This window comes from Pleurodeles waltl, chromosome 11 (genome assembly GCF_031143425.1).
Source record: "Pleurodeles waltl isolate 20211129_DDA chromosome 11, aPleWal1.hap1.20221129, whole genome shotgun sequence".
In the NCBI taxonomy this organism is placed as follows: domain Eukaryota; kingdom Metazoa; phylum Chordata; class Amphibia; order Caudata; family Salamandridae; genus Pleurodeles; species Pleurodeles waltl.
Window position 1 is genome coordinate 667,461,783 of NC_090450.1, and position 14,223 is coordinate 667,476,005.

Sequence of the window (14,223 nt, forward strand, 5' to 3'; positions counted from 1 at the left end):
ATTTTAGCAAAGAAAAATAAAGTATGTAGAAAATGTGCCCACGGAGTAGGTCGCCATTATTATAAACAAGCTTAATTATACATAAAGAATCGACAATGTAGTAATCCGTCATAATTGCAAATGCATTCTATGATTTTCTTGTTGAAAACTGTTATATGCTTAGCTTAAATTTAGCAGAGGCTTTGGCCTAGTTGCCTGGTCTCAAATTTAACTGCGTGCTTTTCACTTGTATTAACAAAGACGTTAAACTTTAAAAGCTGTATTTTTCCAGTAGAATGACTAATACACTTATCTCAAGGTTTCGTGCTAGGCAAGTTTCATCCCCTTTGAAGCAAGGTCAGTTTCTGCAGGTGCAGACAATAAAGACACCAATGCAGAATTAATTGGCAACTTTGTTGCTACTTGTGTTCCAAAACTCCAAGGACACCTTATGCGTAGGTGAACATCTGACTATTCTTGGATGAGGAGAACCCAACCCGGTCAAAAGGTTCACCGACCTCCGGCATGTCCAAGTGTAAGTAATTTATAAGGACTGGACGCGCTATCAGTAGATGGTAGCAGAGTTTGATGGTTTGGCCCTTTGGAACCTCATCCGAACAATAGACGGATTTGAGTTAGAATTTTCTTTGATAAAACAAGTTGGAGAGATGATAATGGCCTAAACCCCCAATGACTTTCCCGGAATCTCGGAGCTTGCAAATGGAGGAAATGGAGGTGTGAGAATGTTTTCGGCGTTTCTAGTGACAGTATGAGTGAAGTTAGGGTTTCGCGCTTGCACAGCTTATGCCGCAGATGAATTGTGAAGTTTGTGAGGATTTTTAGGGGGTTACGAACTCCAATTAAAATTTTAGAGGAGTGATACTCCAAAGTGTGAGAGTAGGGAAGTCGTCGAACTTCATATGAGTGTAGCGCTTTGTGCAGGAACATTTTTCCACGTTGTTGTTGATGTTGAGACGGGCCCTGCGAGGTCAAGAGACTCCGGAGTATGTTGAAAAGTGTATGAGACACTTGATTGATGTTGTAATCTGTTTGGTTTAATAGGTTGATCGGGCATGGTCAACAAGTCAGTACGAATGTTGAGGAATAAAAGAAAATTTTCGACTTTGAGATTTGACGAATTCTAAGGTGCACTAGAATAGTTCATTGATCAGTTGAGAGCAAAGTTTGGGGGTCAAATTTTGCTTGCGAAAGTGGGAAACCGAGAAAGATGGAATAACTGCAGAGGCTAGTGAAAAATCCCTAAGGTTTCTGAAGCAATTGTATTACCCTTCCTGTAGTAAACCAACAGATTTGTTTTCTTCTTTTTGGTTAGTGCTTGCAATATATTGCAGAAATTAGTTTTGGGTGAAGCTGAATGAAGGAGGACAAGCCGCAAGACTTTGTCAGCAGCAGTGTGTGGGTGTGACGTCACTAGGAACCGCGCTGGGATAGGTTGGTTGGTGAGAAGGGTCGCGCACGGATTGGATGCAGTCCGTGAAGCGCAATTGGTGGGGAAAGGCAAGCGAAGAGATTCCGGGAATTAAAGTCACTTATTGATTACATTTTTAAGAAAATAAAAGACGGAAAGATGAAATTTTTCAAAGCATTTAAGAGTGCCTTGAGGGGAGATGTATATATTAAAGCAAATGTAGGAGAAGAAACACCGCCTGAGGGTACACCAGCGTACATCGTGATTGAAGAAAAGGGTGTCGCACCATGTCTTTGGTTAAAGCAATGGTGTAAATTAACAGAAAAGCATGGAAGTGTAGCGTTTCCCATCCATGGGACGTTTAACCCAAGAATCTTGGAGAATCTATGATTTGCGCTATATGACATGAAAATACCTCCAAGACCAGCACAGTTTGAAGCATTAGCAATTTGGGAACAAATGGCTAGAAGGCAACTACAAAAGAAATTTGAGACAAGAGTAAGAAAAGTAGAAAAGACACTAGCGGATGCTAGATGGGATAGTACCCAAAAAGTTTGGAGATCAGACATATTGCAGGGAATTAAATTGTTTCCAGCAATTACTGACGAAGCAGAGATGGAAGGAAAGAAAGCTACCCATAAAACAAACAGGAGTCAGTCCAGAGATAGAAAAAATAATAGAAACTCGAAAAGGTCAGACGAATCAGACCATGAGGAGTTCATTCTGCAATTGCTAAATGACCGTCCACCACCATATGTGGAAAACAAAAATGGCCCAAGCACTAGTACTACCCCTCCAGAACCAATACAGGGTACTGTAGCTCTGAATTTGAGAATATCGCAGAGGCAAAGTAGTCCCGACATGCCTTTTACACCAGAAATACCACAAGTTCAGAGAATATATCCTGACGTGGCTAAACTGAAACCTGTTAATGATTATCAACCACAGGTCCAAAGACGCTATTATAATGAGCATAAATTGGAAATGACTTTTAATTTAATGGTGCAGGGAGGACAGAATTACCAAAAACCGACATTGATTCAAACCGAATCAACACAAATTTTTATGCCTCAAAAACAGATGCAAAAAGTGCCAAAGTACATTCAAACAGCAGAAAACCAATTAGACGTGCCAGCCATGATGAACCATAATGTGGGAATTAACATGCCACAGAATTCGGGTAACAGACAGAATCCGGACGCAATATCTTTGCCTATCACTGTAGGTCCGCCAGTACCATTATATGAACAGGCAAAGCCAAATGAATGCGATCAGGGTGTAATGACGCAAAATGAGACAGGAAGGAGATACATAGAAAATACCCAAGAAATGACTCCCGTAGGAACACTGACAAATAGATCTGGGTCTTTGTTGGAATTTAGTCCAATCCCAATTTGTGTTCCGTCAACTCTGGTAAGGTCAAGTCCACCACTAATAGTACCGCTAACTTCAAAAACAGAAATGTTACAGAAACCATCAGTAGCAGTAGACGTAGATGCCACATTAATGGGACTAAACGCACAACAGTTAACACAATGGTTGAACAGCCTGAACTCCCCACAGAGTACACCCTGCGGGAAAGGAGAAGAATATTTGAATAAAATAAGGTTGGGCATGGAAGCAGATGAACTAGTAGAGGGAACGATGGGTCTGAACAGGTTAGAATCATACACAGAAGAAGAGCTGAGATACATTTGCCCTAGAATTACAAGAGAAGTAAGCAGCATACATAGGAGGTTACAAGAATTTGCGACAGACACAAAATAGACATAAGTAAAACCAAGCACTTGAGCAGAAGTTACAGGTTAGACTTTGAGACAAAAGATTTTGAACACATGAGGTCTGTAGGAATGAAAACACACCTTAAAGAGATACTGCAAAGCGCACAGGTTTAGAGATGTTTAGACAAGTGGGAGAGCAGGTGGGTTAAGAAAATGGATAAGAAGAAAGAAAGTACCCCAGATCGGAATGAGAAAGTACAACAGAATGATGATCTTATAACCACGTTACCAATGAGAGAAACAGCAGGGGGAAAACTTGTCCATGTACCATGGCACAGGTGTGACATTCAATCCTTTATGGATGATTACCCTAAGTTAAGAGAGAAACCGATCGAATGGTATCACCCAACAGATAGATTTGGGAAACTCACAAAATGTCTTTGGGAAGACCTGAATACTTTATTCGAAATTGTAGTTCCGGAAGATGTGTGGGAAGATTGTAAAAGGGCTGTAGATTGGCCAACAAGTGAACCAGAAAGAGATAGGGACACAGGTGCACCATCGCCTAAGGTAATGAGCATGTACCATAAAGTGATTGAGTATCTGAAAACAAAGGTTGCGTAGAAAAATGTAGATTGGCAGAAAATTTACAGAACAGCACAGGAAGTTAAGGAGTCGATACATGCAAACTATGACAGATTGTTGAAAGCATTTAAAAATTACAGTGGCACGGAAACGATTGAGGCAAAGGACATGCTCCATTTTGTGTTCAGATTTGTGGAAGGATTGAGACCCGAAATTAGCCAGATGATTAAAATGCATTTGATTTGTTGGCAGTCAAAATCGATCGATGAAGTGTTGAACTATGCAAAATACTGCAGTAATGAGATTGAGACAAAGCAGAAAAGGTTGAAAGAAAAAGTGATGGTGATGCAGATTAGAGCAGCTCAGAAAGGTTTGCAAGGTTTCCAACAACAATTGCCGCAGCAGCAACAGCAGGGAAATTCTATGTTTCAGCCACAGATGAGAGGCAGAGGCCGAGGAGGTTTTGTGAATAATGGTCCTGATTTAAATACTGTCGCCATTCCTAATGGTATACAGGCAATGAAGAAAGTGATTCCATGTCACACGTGCGGAATTGTCAGACATTGGAAACAGGAGTGCCCAATATTGGTGCAGGAAGGTGTAGGTCAGTAAAACAATGATGTCAATACATTTCAGAATATGAGAGGACCGAAATTGAGAGGTCCAAATCCAAATTTCCAAAATAGTGTAAATCAGATGCAGGGTCTACAACCTATACAACAACAGCAGGTGCAAATGCCCCGTGTACAAATGGCACAAGCACAGCCAATGCAACAGCAGTTTCCTATGGTACCTAATCAGCAAATGCAAATACCCTTAGCACCAATGAATCAGCAACAAGTAATGCTTCCTCAACAGGTTACAGGTCAAGGAATGAATCAAAGTAACACAGTACACCAATTCCCGTTACACAGTGAGAATGGAATAAACAATGAATGGGAGAGTGAAAGTTCAGATGAGGAGGGATATTGTATGCTTGCAGCTTCTTTGGAAGTTGATCAAAAGGGACCATATGTGGAAGGAAGAGTTATGGGTCACAGCGTTTCATTCTTGGTGACACAGGAGCTACACGCTCTACAGTCAGAAGTATCGAAGTACCAAATTCGCCACTTTCAGGGAGAACAGTTCAAGTAGTGGGAGTAGCGAATAGGTATCTGACAAACCCAATTACAGATCCAGTGCAATTCAAAATTGGTAACTTTCAACGGTTACATAAATTTGTGGTGTGTGACTCAAGTCCGATATCCCTATTAGGGAGAGATTTATTGTGGAAATTGGAATGCTCGATTATGTGCTCAAATAATGGAATTAAAATTCAGACAAACAGTGATGAGGAAGAAGAGGACAGTATAGAAGAAGACGAAGTGGAAACTGTTGATGAAGAGTATCCCCTGATTACTCTTTATCCTGTGCTCACTGAAGCAGATATTCCAGCTGAGTTACAAGAAACAGTTGAAAAAGAAGTGTGGGATATGACAGGAAAAGAAGTAGGATTGGTCAAAGGAGCAGAACCAGTGAAAGTGACTGTAAAACCTAATGTAAATTTTCCTCAAACTCCACAATACCATATGTCACAAGACACTCTCATGAAAGTCGCCCAACTCATTGACGAATTTGTGAAACAGGGAGTAGTGAAAGAAGTACTAAGTAGTCCATGTAATTCACCAATAATGGGACTAATAAAACCAAGTGGAAAGGTCTGAATTGTTCAAGATTTGAGAAAAATGAATGACATAATAGTCAAATGTTGTCTCGTAGTACCAAATCCAGCTGTAATAATGTTTCAAATTCCCTGTGATGCAGAGTGGTTCTCAGTCATCGATTTGTCACAAGCATTCTTTTCTGTGCCTCTTCATAAGGACAGCCAATTTCTCTTTTGCTTCAAATTCCTGGACAGAGTCTACAGTTGGTGTTGAATTCATCAAGGGTTTTCGGAGTCACCATCAATTTTCAATCAGATTCTAAAGAACAATCTGGAATCATTGGAATTACCTTTTGAATCAACCTTAGTACAGAATATTGACGATTTGCTGATCGCATCCAAAACAGAAAATGACTGTACAGTTGATACTATTGCCCTTCTGAACCATTTGGGAAGGAATGGACACAAAGTGTCTCCTTCAAAATTGCAATTCTGCTAGAAGAAAGTGAAATATTTAGGTCACCAAATAGAAAAAGGGTAAAGAAGAATCATTAAAGAAATAATAACGAGTGTACTTCAAATGAGTTCACCCAAAATGAGAAAAGAGGTGAGAAGGTTCTTGGGAATGGTGAGCTACTGTCACCAATGGATTCCCAGTTTCTCGACTCTAGCCAAACCTTTACTGAAAGTGACCCAGAAAGATGCGCAGGATGAAATAGTGTTGAAAAGAGATGAAATGGATGCCTTCATTGAATTAAAGGAATGCATGTGCAGAGCTCCAGCTTTAGGTATGCCTGATTACACAAAGCCGTTCACATTGTTTTGTCATGAACGTGATGCATGTTCTTTGTCTGTCTTGACTCAAGCCCATGGTGGCGTAAACAGACCAGTAGCATATTTTTCAGCTACTTTGGATCCAGTCGCAGCAGCCTTACCAGGATGCTTGTGTGCTGTGGCAGCAGTTGGTATAAGCTTAAATCAGAGTGAAGGAATAGTGATGGGACATCCTTTAACAGTTATGGTCCCTCACTCAGTCGAAATACTTTTGACACATTCCCGAACACAGCACATGACTGGTGCTAGGCTTACAAGGTACGAGACAATAATTTTGGGATCACCAAATGTGCAATTGAAAAGTTGCACCACATTGAATCCAGCAACTTTGTTTCCCAGTGAAAATGTTGAAATTGAAAGTGTTGATGATATAGAGCACGATTGTCTTCAAGTGACTAAATTTTGTACTAAACCTAGACCTGATATCAAAGATACTCGTTTGGAGGAAAATGATCAGATTGTTTTTGTTGATGGTTCATGTTTAAGAGATGCACTAGGAATATTGAACACAGGATATGCTGTATGCACAATATCTGGTGTTCTGGAAGCATCTTGGCTTCAGGGAGTTTACTCTGCACAGGTAGCGGAACTAGTAGCCCTTACTAGAGCTTGCCAACTTTCCGCATTAATGAAAGTCACCATCTACACTGACAGTCAGTACAGATTTGGAATAGTGCATGATTTTGGACAATTATGGTCACAAAGAGGCTTTATGACCTCTTTAGGATCACCAGTGAAAAATGGTGAAAGAATAAGAGAATTGTTACATGCTATCCAGTTGCCAGGAGAAGTGGCAGTGGTAAAATGCAGTGCACACTCGAAATCACAAGACTTTGTTTCTTTGGAAAATGGATATGCAGATCAAGACGCAAGGTTTTACGCATTGAACTGTATATTGCTCAGAGACGAATGGAATTTGATAAATGAGCCAGAACTTGAACCAAGTGAAGCCTTTGCTCTAAAAGTTGTGGACACAATAGAAGAATTGAAATTCCCACAAAATAATGTTAGTAAGTATGAAAAACTCTCATGGAGCAAATTACAATGTGTAAAAAAACCAGATGATTTGTGGGTTTCAAGTGAAGGGAAATTAGTTTTGCCAGACAGTCTCTTGTCCCAAATAGCTAGGCTATACCATGGACAAGCACACATTGGAAGGGATGCCATGGTCAGATTATTCAAAATTGATTGCTTTAATCCCAAATTCCGCCAAGTTGCTGAAGCAGTTTGCCATTGTTGCATCATTTGCCAACAAATGAACGCAGGGAAGGGAACCGTAGTAAATTTGAGCCACATTGGAAGAGCAGGTGGGCCATTCAGCAGAATGCAAATGGATTTCATTGAGATGCCTATACATGCAGGCTTGAAATATGTGTTGGTGATTGTGTGTATTTTTAGTCACTGGATTGAAGCATACCCTACACGCAGAAATGACAGTCTCACAGTTGCAAAACTACTCTTGAGAGAACTAATACCACGTTTCGGATTCCCAATCTCTTTAGAATCAGATAGGGGAAGTCATTCAATAACGAAGTTATCAAATTATTGTGTGCAGCACTGAACATTGAACAAAAACTGCATTGTAGCTACCGGCCTGAAGCATCAGGACTAGTGGAGCAAATGAATGGCACGCTGAAATCAAGGATGGCGTAAATATGCGCATCCACAAACTTGAAATGGCCTGACGTGTTGCCCTTGGTGTTAATGTCAATAAGAAACACACCTGATAGAAAAACTGGACTATCACCGCACGAAATTCTCATGGGCAGAACCATGAGACTTCCAGCAGTTCCTGCAAATGCTCTTGTAAATATTACCAATGATATGGTATTGGACTACTGCAAAGGTCTGGCTGATGTGGTCCGCTCTTTTTCTCACCAGGTGGAGGCAACCACCTTGCCACCGATCCAAGGTCCAGGACACACCCTGAAAGCAGGTGACTGGGTTGTGATAAAGAAGCACGTGAGGAAGTCGTGTCTGGAACCCCGTTGGAAAGGGCCTTTCCAAGTGATTCTGACAGCTACCACCGCTGTAAAGTGTGCAGGAGTTCCCAATGGTATTCACGCCAGTCACACGAAAAGGTTGACGTGTCCCACAGAAGAGGAAATTGAAGCACTGAAATTACCAACAACTGACAGGAAAGTACCAGGCACTGAGACAGAACGAAGAGAGCCTGAAAGTGAACAAAAAGAAATTGAGACAGAAGAAATATTCTCTGAGGAAGACGCAGTCGATCCTTTTGAGGACAACAGAGAAGAAGCCTCAGGAAGTGACAAAGATCCTGGAGGTGACAAAGATCCTATCTCAAGTGAAGAAGCAGGAGAGCCTAATAAGAGGAGGGCTTTCCCAGAAGCAGACGATACAGAAAAAAAAAGAGAAAACCTGATTGACCTCCTAAGGGAAGGAGACAAGACAGAGCAGAGTGAAATTGTTCAAATTCTTCCAGAACCGGTTGCAGGTCCATCAGGTGAAAGCAACGCGAAATGGAGACAAAGCATATCAAAGACTAAAGAGACATTGAATGAAAACAAACAAAAAATTGAAGGAGAAAAGAAAAGAAGTGTCTATCGTAATAACAACATCGAATGAGGACAAAGACACAGCCAAAGAACAAGACATAAGCGACAGAAAATCGAAAGGAGATGCAAAATTGAAAAGGAAAAGAATACCGAGCAGAAGATACTCTGGTCCAGAATGGGTGTACAAAGCCACTAACGATTGGTCAGACAAATTTCTATCTCCTAGTCTTGAAAACGAAGAAGCAGAACAACACTTTGGTGCTTGAAAAGTGAAATTTCATGAACATTACCGAATAGGACATTGATAACCTGATTGACTTTTGAAACCGATTTTGAAACAAAGCTGCTAAACCGATAAGAGACTAAGCTGCTAAAGAAAACCGTGTGTACTTTGACCTCGTTCATCCCTTGTGTATATATATATATATATATATATATATCTGCAAATCTGATTTGATAAAGTGTCTTCAACTTTCTAATTCTATATAGATCATGACAGACAATACTACACAAGGACATAAAATGAAATGTTGTAAATATATGTGTATAGGTCTATTAACTGCATGTGTACTAATAATTATGGCAATAATTCTTGGAATGCATGGAGGGAATGAAAGAGACGCAAATTATGCTTCTACCTTTAAAACTACTACTGAATTAACTCCTTTGAAGAAACTCGAACAAGACGAAAAATATTTGCATGGCAAGAAAGAACTCTCCTCTAATGTCTTCTATCGCTTGGTGAATGAGTATGTTGAGACAATGGATGCGAAAGATTGTTATGTATGCACACAAATACCTACCTCAGTAATAGAAGGGATAACATATCATAGCATGCCCCTTACATATGGAATAACGTGTAGTTTGCTACTAACAAGATTTTATGGCCAGGACTATATTCAATACTTCTATTCCAACCATGATGTTGTATTTTCATATGTCCTCATAATCGAGTACCTGAGTAAAGTAGCGAGAGATTATTATATAAAATTAGTTAGGGGTCTCTTTGAACCATTATCACCTTTTTCCACAGTTCACACACATAAAGAAAACCTTACATGTTTGCTTTCACCTGTAGAGAAAAGCTTTTTAGATCACACTGAAGATAGAAGGAAAATGGTAAAAGAAAAATTAGAAAAAGAATTACATAAAAGAACATCCGTAGATAACTATGCTTTTGCTGCAATAAAGACACAAGGGAAACTGGCTTTAGACGCAATACATATAGGGAAGCTTTGTATATATAGACCTAAATCATACTATGACACAATCTTTGTAGGAACGAATGAATGTAAACATGTGTTTTTATTTCAGAGTAAATGGACGTTCATGTTAAATGGCCTAGATCCAGCTACTCCAGGAGTATACTATATTTGTGGACTCAATGCCTAGTATCATCTTCCAAAAGGATGGTATGGGAGATGTTATTTGGGAATAGTATTTCCAAAGATTTATCAACTGGACGACTTAAAGAAATTTCCAAAGCTGTTTGAATTACATTGTATTCAGAAAAGGGAGACAGCTTCTGGTGTGGTAGGAGATATATTTGGAGCAATAATTCCTTCCGTAGGAATTATATTGAATTCAATCAAAATACAAAAGTTGTCTACTATTGTGGATAACATGCTGACAAATTTCTCAGGAGCAATGATCCTGATTGATACTGAACTTGCTGCAGAAAGAGCTATGACTCTTCAAAACCGGCTTGCTTTAGACATTCTTTTAGCAAAGAATGGCGGCGTTTGCAAAATGCTTTGTGCACGTCACTGTTGTTCATATATACCAGACAACGGTAGACAAATTAGAAGTATGCTTGCAAATGAGACTAACGATAGTACAGATTTGAAAGAATTGAAAGAACCTGGGGTATGGGAAAAGGTTGGAAAAGGATTTGCTTCCGTGGGAAATTGGCTCAGCAACATTTGGAATGGAATATTACTGAAAATAGTAAAAGGAATATTAATAATATTAATTTGCTTAATAGGTATTTGGGGTATATGGAAAGCTATTAAAATATTGAAATCAAGAAACAAGAGGAGAATAGAAAAGAAAGAACAAAAGAAAATGGTAGAAATACAGGGAAAAATCAAAGGGAACAAAAAGGAAGAGAGAGATGATTGAAATGTAAGATTATTAAACAGAATTTTAATGAAATAAAATTTTTGATGGAAGTTTTAATGTGATGACATAATTAGCCATCAGAGGAGGGATTGATGAAGCAGAAAAAGAAAAACTAACAAATATTCATATATCATGTAACAAAATCGTATAGGACAATGTGATTTTAGCAAAGAAAAATAAAGTATGTAGAAAATGTGCCCACGGAGTAGGTCGCCATTATTATAAACAAGCTTAATTAATCATAAAGAATCGACAATGTAGTAATCCGTCATAATTGCAAATGTATTCTATAATTTTCTTGTTGAAAACTGTTATATGCTTAGCTTAAATCTAGCAGAGGCTTTGGCGTAGTTGCCTGGTCTCAAATTTAACTGCGTGGTTTTCACTTGTATTAACAAAGACGTTAAACTTTAAAAGCTGTATTTTTCCAGTAGAATGACTAATACACTTATCTCAAGGTTTCGTGCTAGGCAAGTTTCATCCCCTTTGAAGCAAGGTCAGTTTCTGCAGGTGCAGACAATAATGACACTGATGCAGAATTAATTGGCAACTTTGTTGCTACTTGTGTTCCAAAACTCCAAGGACACCTTATGCGTAGGTGAACATTAAGAGAAGGACACTATTCATTGGTTAAAGAGAAACCACCCCATGGACCCTCCAATGGAAGACCCAGAAGAATTTGGAACGTTTCTTACTTAAACCCACGGACAAAGAGAAGTCAGCCATTTTCTTTGATGCCATTTTGAAGAAAGATTCAAGAACCCATTTTGATGACCCTTTGATGCCTTTTCTCTATCCCAGAGAGAGAGAGACTTTAAGAATTCTCACCCTAGAGACTTTAACTTTAACTTTACCCCGTCTTGCCCATACAATAACTTTTGCCCCATTTTCCGTGTTGCTGCAAGGAAAATTTGCCTTAAACTTTGCCCCTTTGAAGTCTGCCCCATGCTGATCGAACCAGTACCTGAAGGACGAAGACTTGATTGTAATTGGTAATTATAAAAGGATAAAATGTATTATGCATTGTGTTTTCCCTTCTTAGGTACCAACTGCTTATTTTGACAGAGCCCAAGCTAGAAGTTTTCTAAATTTGTGTTGACTAAATTTGTTTTGCATGAAGCCCCACATGCCAATGCTAATCAGAGGTTAGTTGAGGTATTCATTTGATGCACCATGCTGAATTGAAATCTTGTTATGCTGACCAATGTATGCAATTAGTCAAATTCAGTTCCTCTTATTAGTGATTTGCATTGCTATAACTGAGTGCATTATAATCCAAATTTTACGTAGATTGCGTTTCTTCCGTCGCTATGGACAGCTAGTAATGTTCGCATACGTATATCATTTGATTTTGAGACTTACTTATATTGTGTTAGCTTTGTTAATGTAGGGAAATAAACTCATTAACTTTTAATAAACAGGTGTGGTTATTCCTGACTGAAAGGTCATGGTGTGTCAAATTACTGATTACTATTGATTTCTAATTTGTTGTTTGATTACTAATTGAGTATTGGTTATTGATTATAAATGATTATTGATTATTGATTTGAGGGACTCGACTATTCTTGGATGAGGAGAACCCAACCCGGTCAAAAGGCTTACCGACCTCTGGCGTGTCCAAGTATAAGTAATTTATAAGGACTGGACGCGCTATCAAACCTACAATTGCAATAGGTGACACAAAGGTGTTTACATAGCTCAACTATTAACTGCCACTTCACCTACTTTTAATGGGTGATAGATAGCATAGCTATAGCATGAACTAGCAATTTTGAGGTCTGCAAATTCACATGTTAATACAAAAGCACAGGATAGTGAGAGGTTTGGTAAAGTCTCCACATTGTCAGCTTCATATATGATTTTACAAATAATCTTTTTTTTACTTGCATTTTCAGCAGCCAGGGCTGGCCAACCAAAATCAGAGCAAGACTAGGGGAAAGAAGAGACATCCTTGGCTTGGACTTGGACATGACCTCTGGATACAATCAGAAAGGAGGAGAAAGCTGCCACCAGTGTGCCTGCAGGAGACTTACTTGATCTGCCTCCAAGGGAATCCAGGAAAAGACTGAAGAGACACCTGAGGGGAATTGATGTGGGTGCCACCAACCACTGTGAGGAGGTTATTGGTTCTTCTCCGGGGCCTCAAGCAGATCAAACAATGGTGTCTCTAGAGCAGGCCCCAACAGCATCTGAGGCTGCCAGCCTCTCTGTAACTCCTAAGCCCCCGTTCATTCAGGGCCTCCAGCTGCACTCCTTGCATCAACTCTTCCTCCCAAAACGCATCCAGAATAAGTAGAATCGAGGGACACTGCTGTCCCTGACACCACACAGCCCTTTTGTACTGACCAATCCCTTGCCCCAGATTTAACCCCAGTGGCTACATTCAAGAAGTCCATGATGCCATTAGTGGAGACTCATGGAGAGCTCTCTCTGAGAGTAAGTAATTAGAGTTGTCCAGATGCTCCAAGAGACTTTCCCTCTGCAAATGAAAAATGTAACTTGTGCTATGACCACCTTGACTGTAGTAACTCTGTCTCCTCTGCTTCCCCAATGTGTCCAACCTGCTGTAGTCATGTTTCACTGTTAGTTTTCCTCACTGTTTACCCAGCTACTCTTTGTGTTCTTTCTTCCTGTGGGTGTCTCGTCCTGTAAGGGCCAGATAATTTACATCTGCATCAGAGAAGAATCTGAACATTGTTGCAAATTCTGACAGCGAGTAGTGAGCCAGACAAGTGACTTTTGCCCCAAAGCCAGGACCATGAGTTGGACACATCCCTTGGCTTGGGGTCTGACTTTATTTTTTGACTGTGGACACTTTTTGGTCTTTATTTTACCCCTCTTCCCCATTTGTCTACAGACTGATTCTCTTGACACTTCCTAACATTATTTTATTATTTACCCAACACCCTCCTAGTTTGCCTTTGGCCTCTGAGTTACTCTTCCCAATTACATTTTTTTTCTTATGCCCAGAATTATATCTTTTCATCAAAGAAAGTTTACAATTATATAAATAATCTGATCTCTACCAAAAAGCTCTTTCTTGCATTTACAAATCATACTGTAAGATGCATTGTATGTCAGTCAAAGGAATTTTTGGTGATGTATAAGATGCTGTTAATGTCTAACTGCAGTTTTAAAATATCTAGAAAATGAGCAATGAAGACAACATAGACAACACACACTTATGTGGTAAATATAACACAAATCGTTCTACACAGATGAAAGGTTGACAGGTTTGTGGTGTAAAAAGTGCATATCGTTTTATTTTACAAAAATGGTGAGGATATTAGGTAAACACATTTATTCTAGGATTTTTCTCCTACCACTCTTTGTTTGCAATGCTGGTGTTGAGAATCTTTGAGACTGTGATTGTACTCAGGTTGCTTGTGGTAC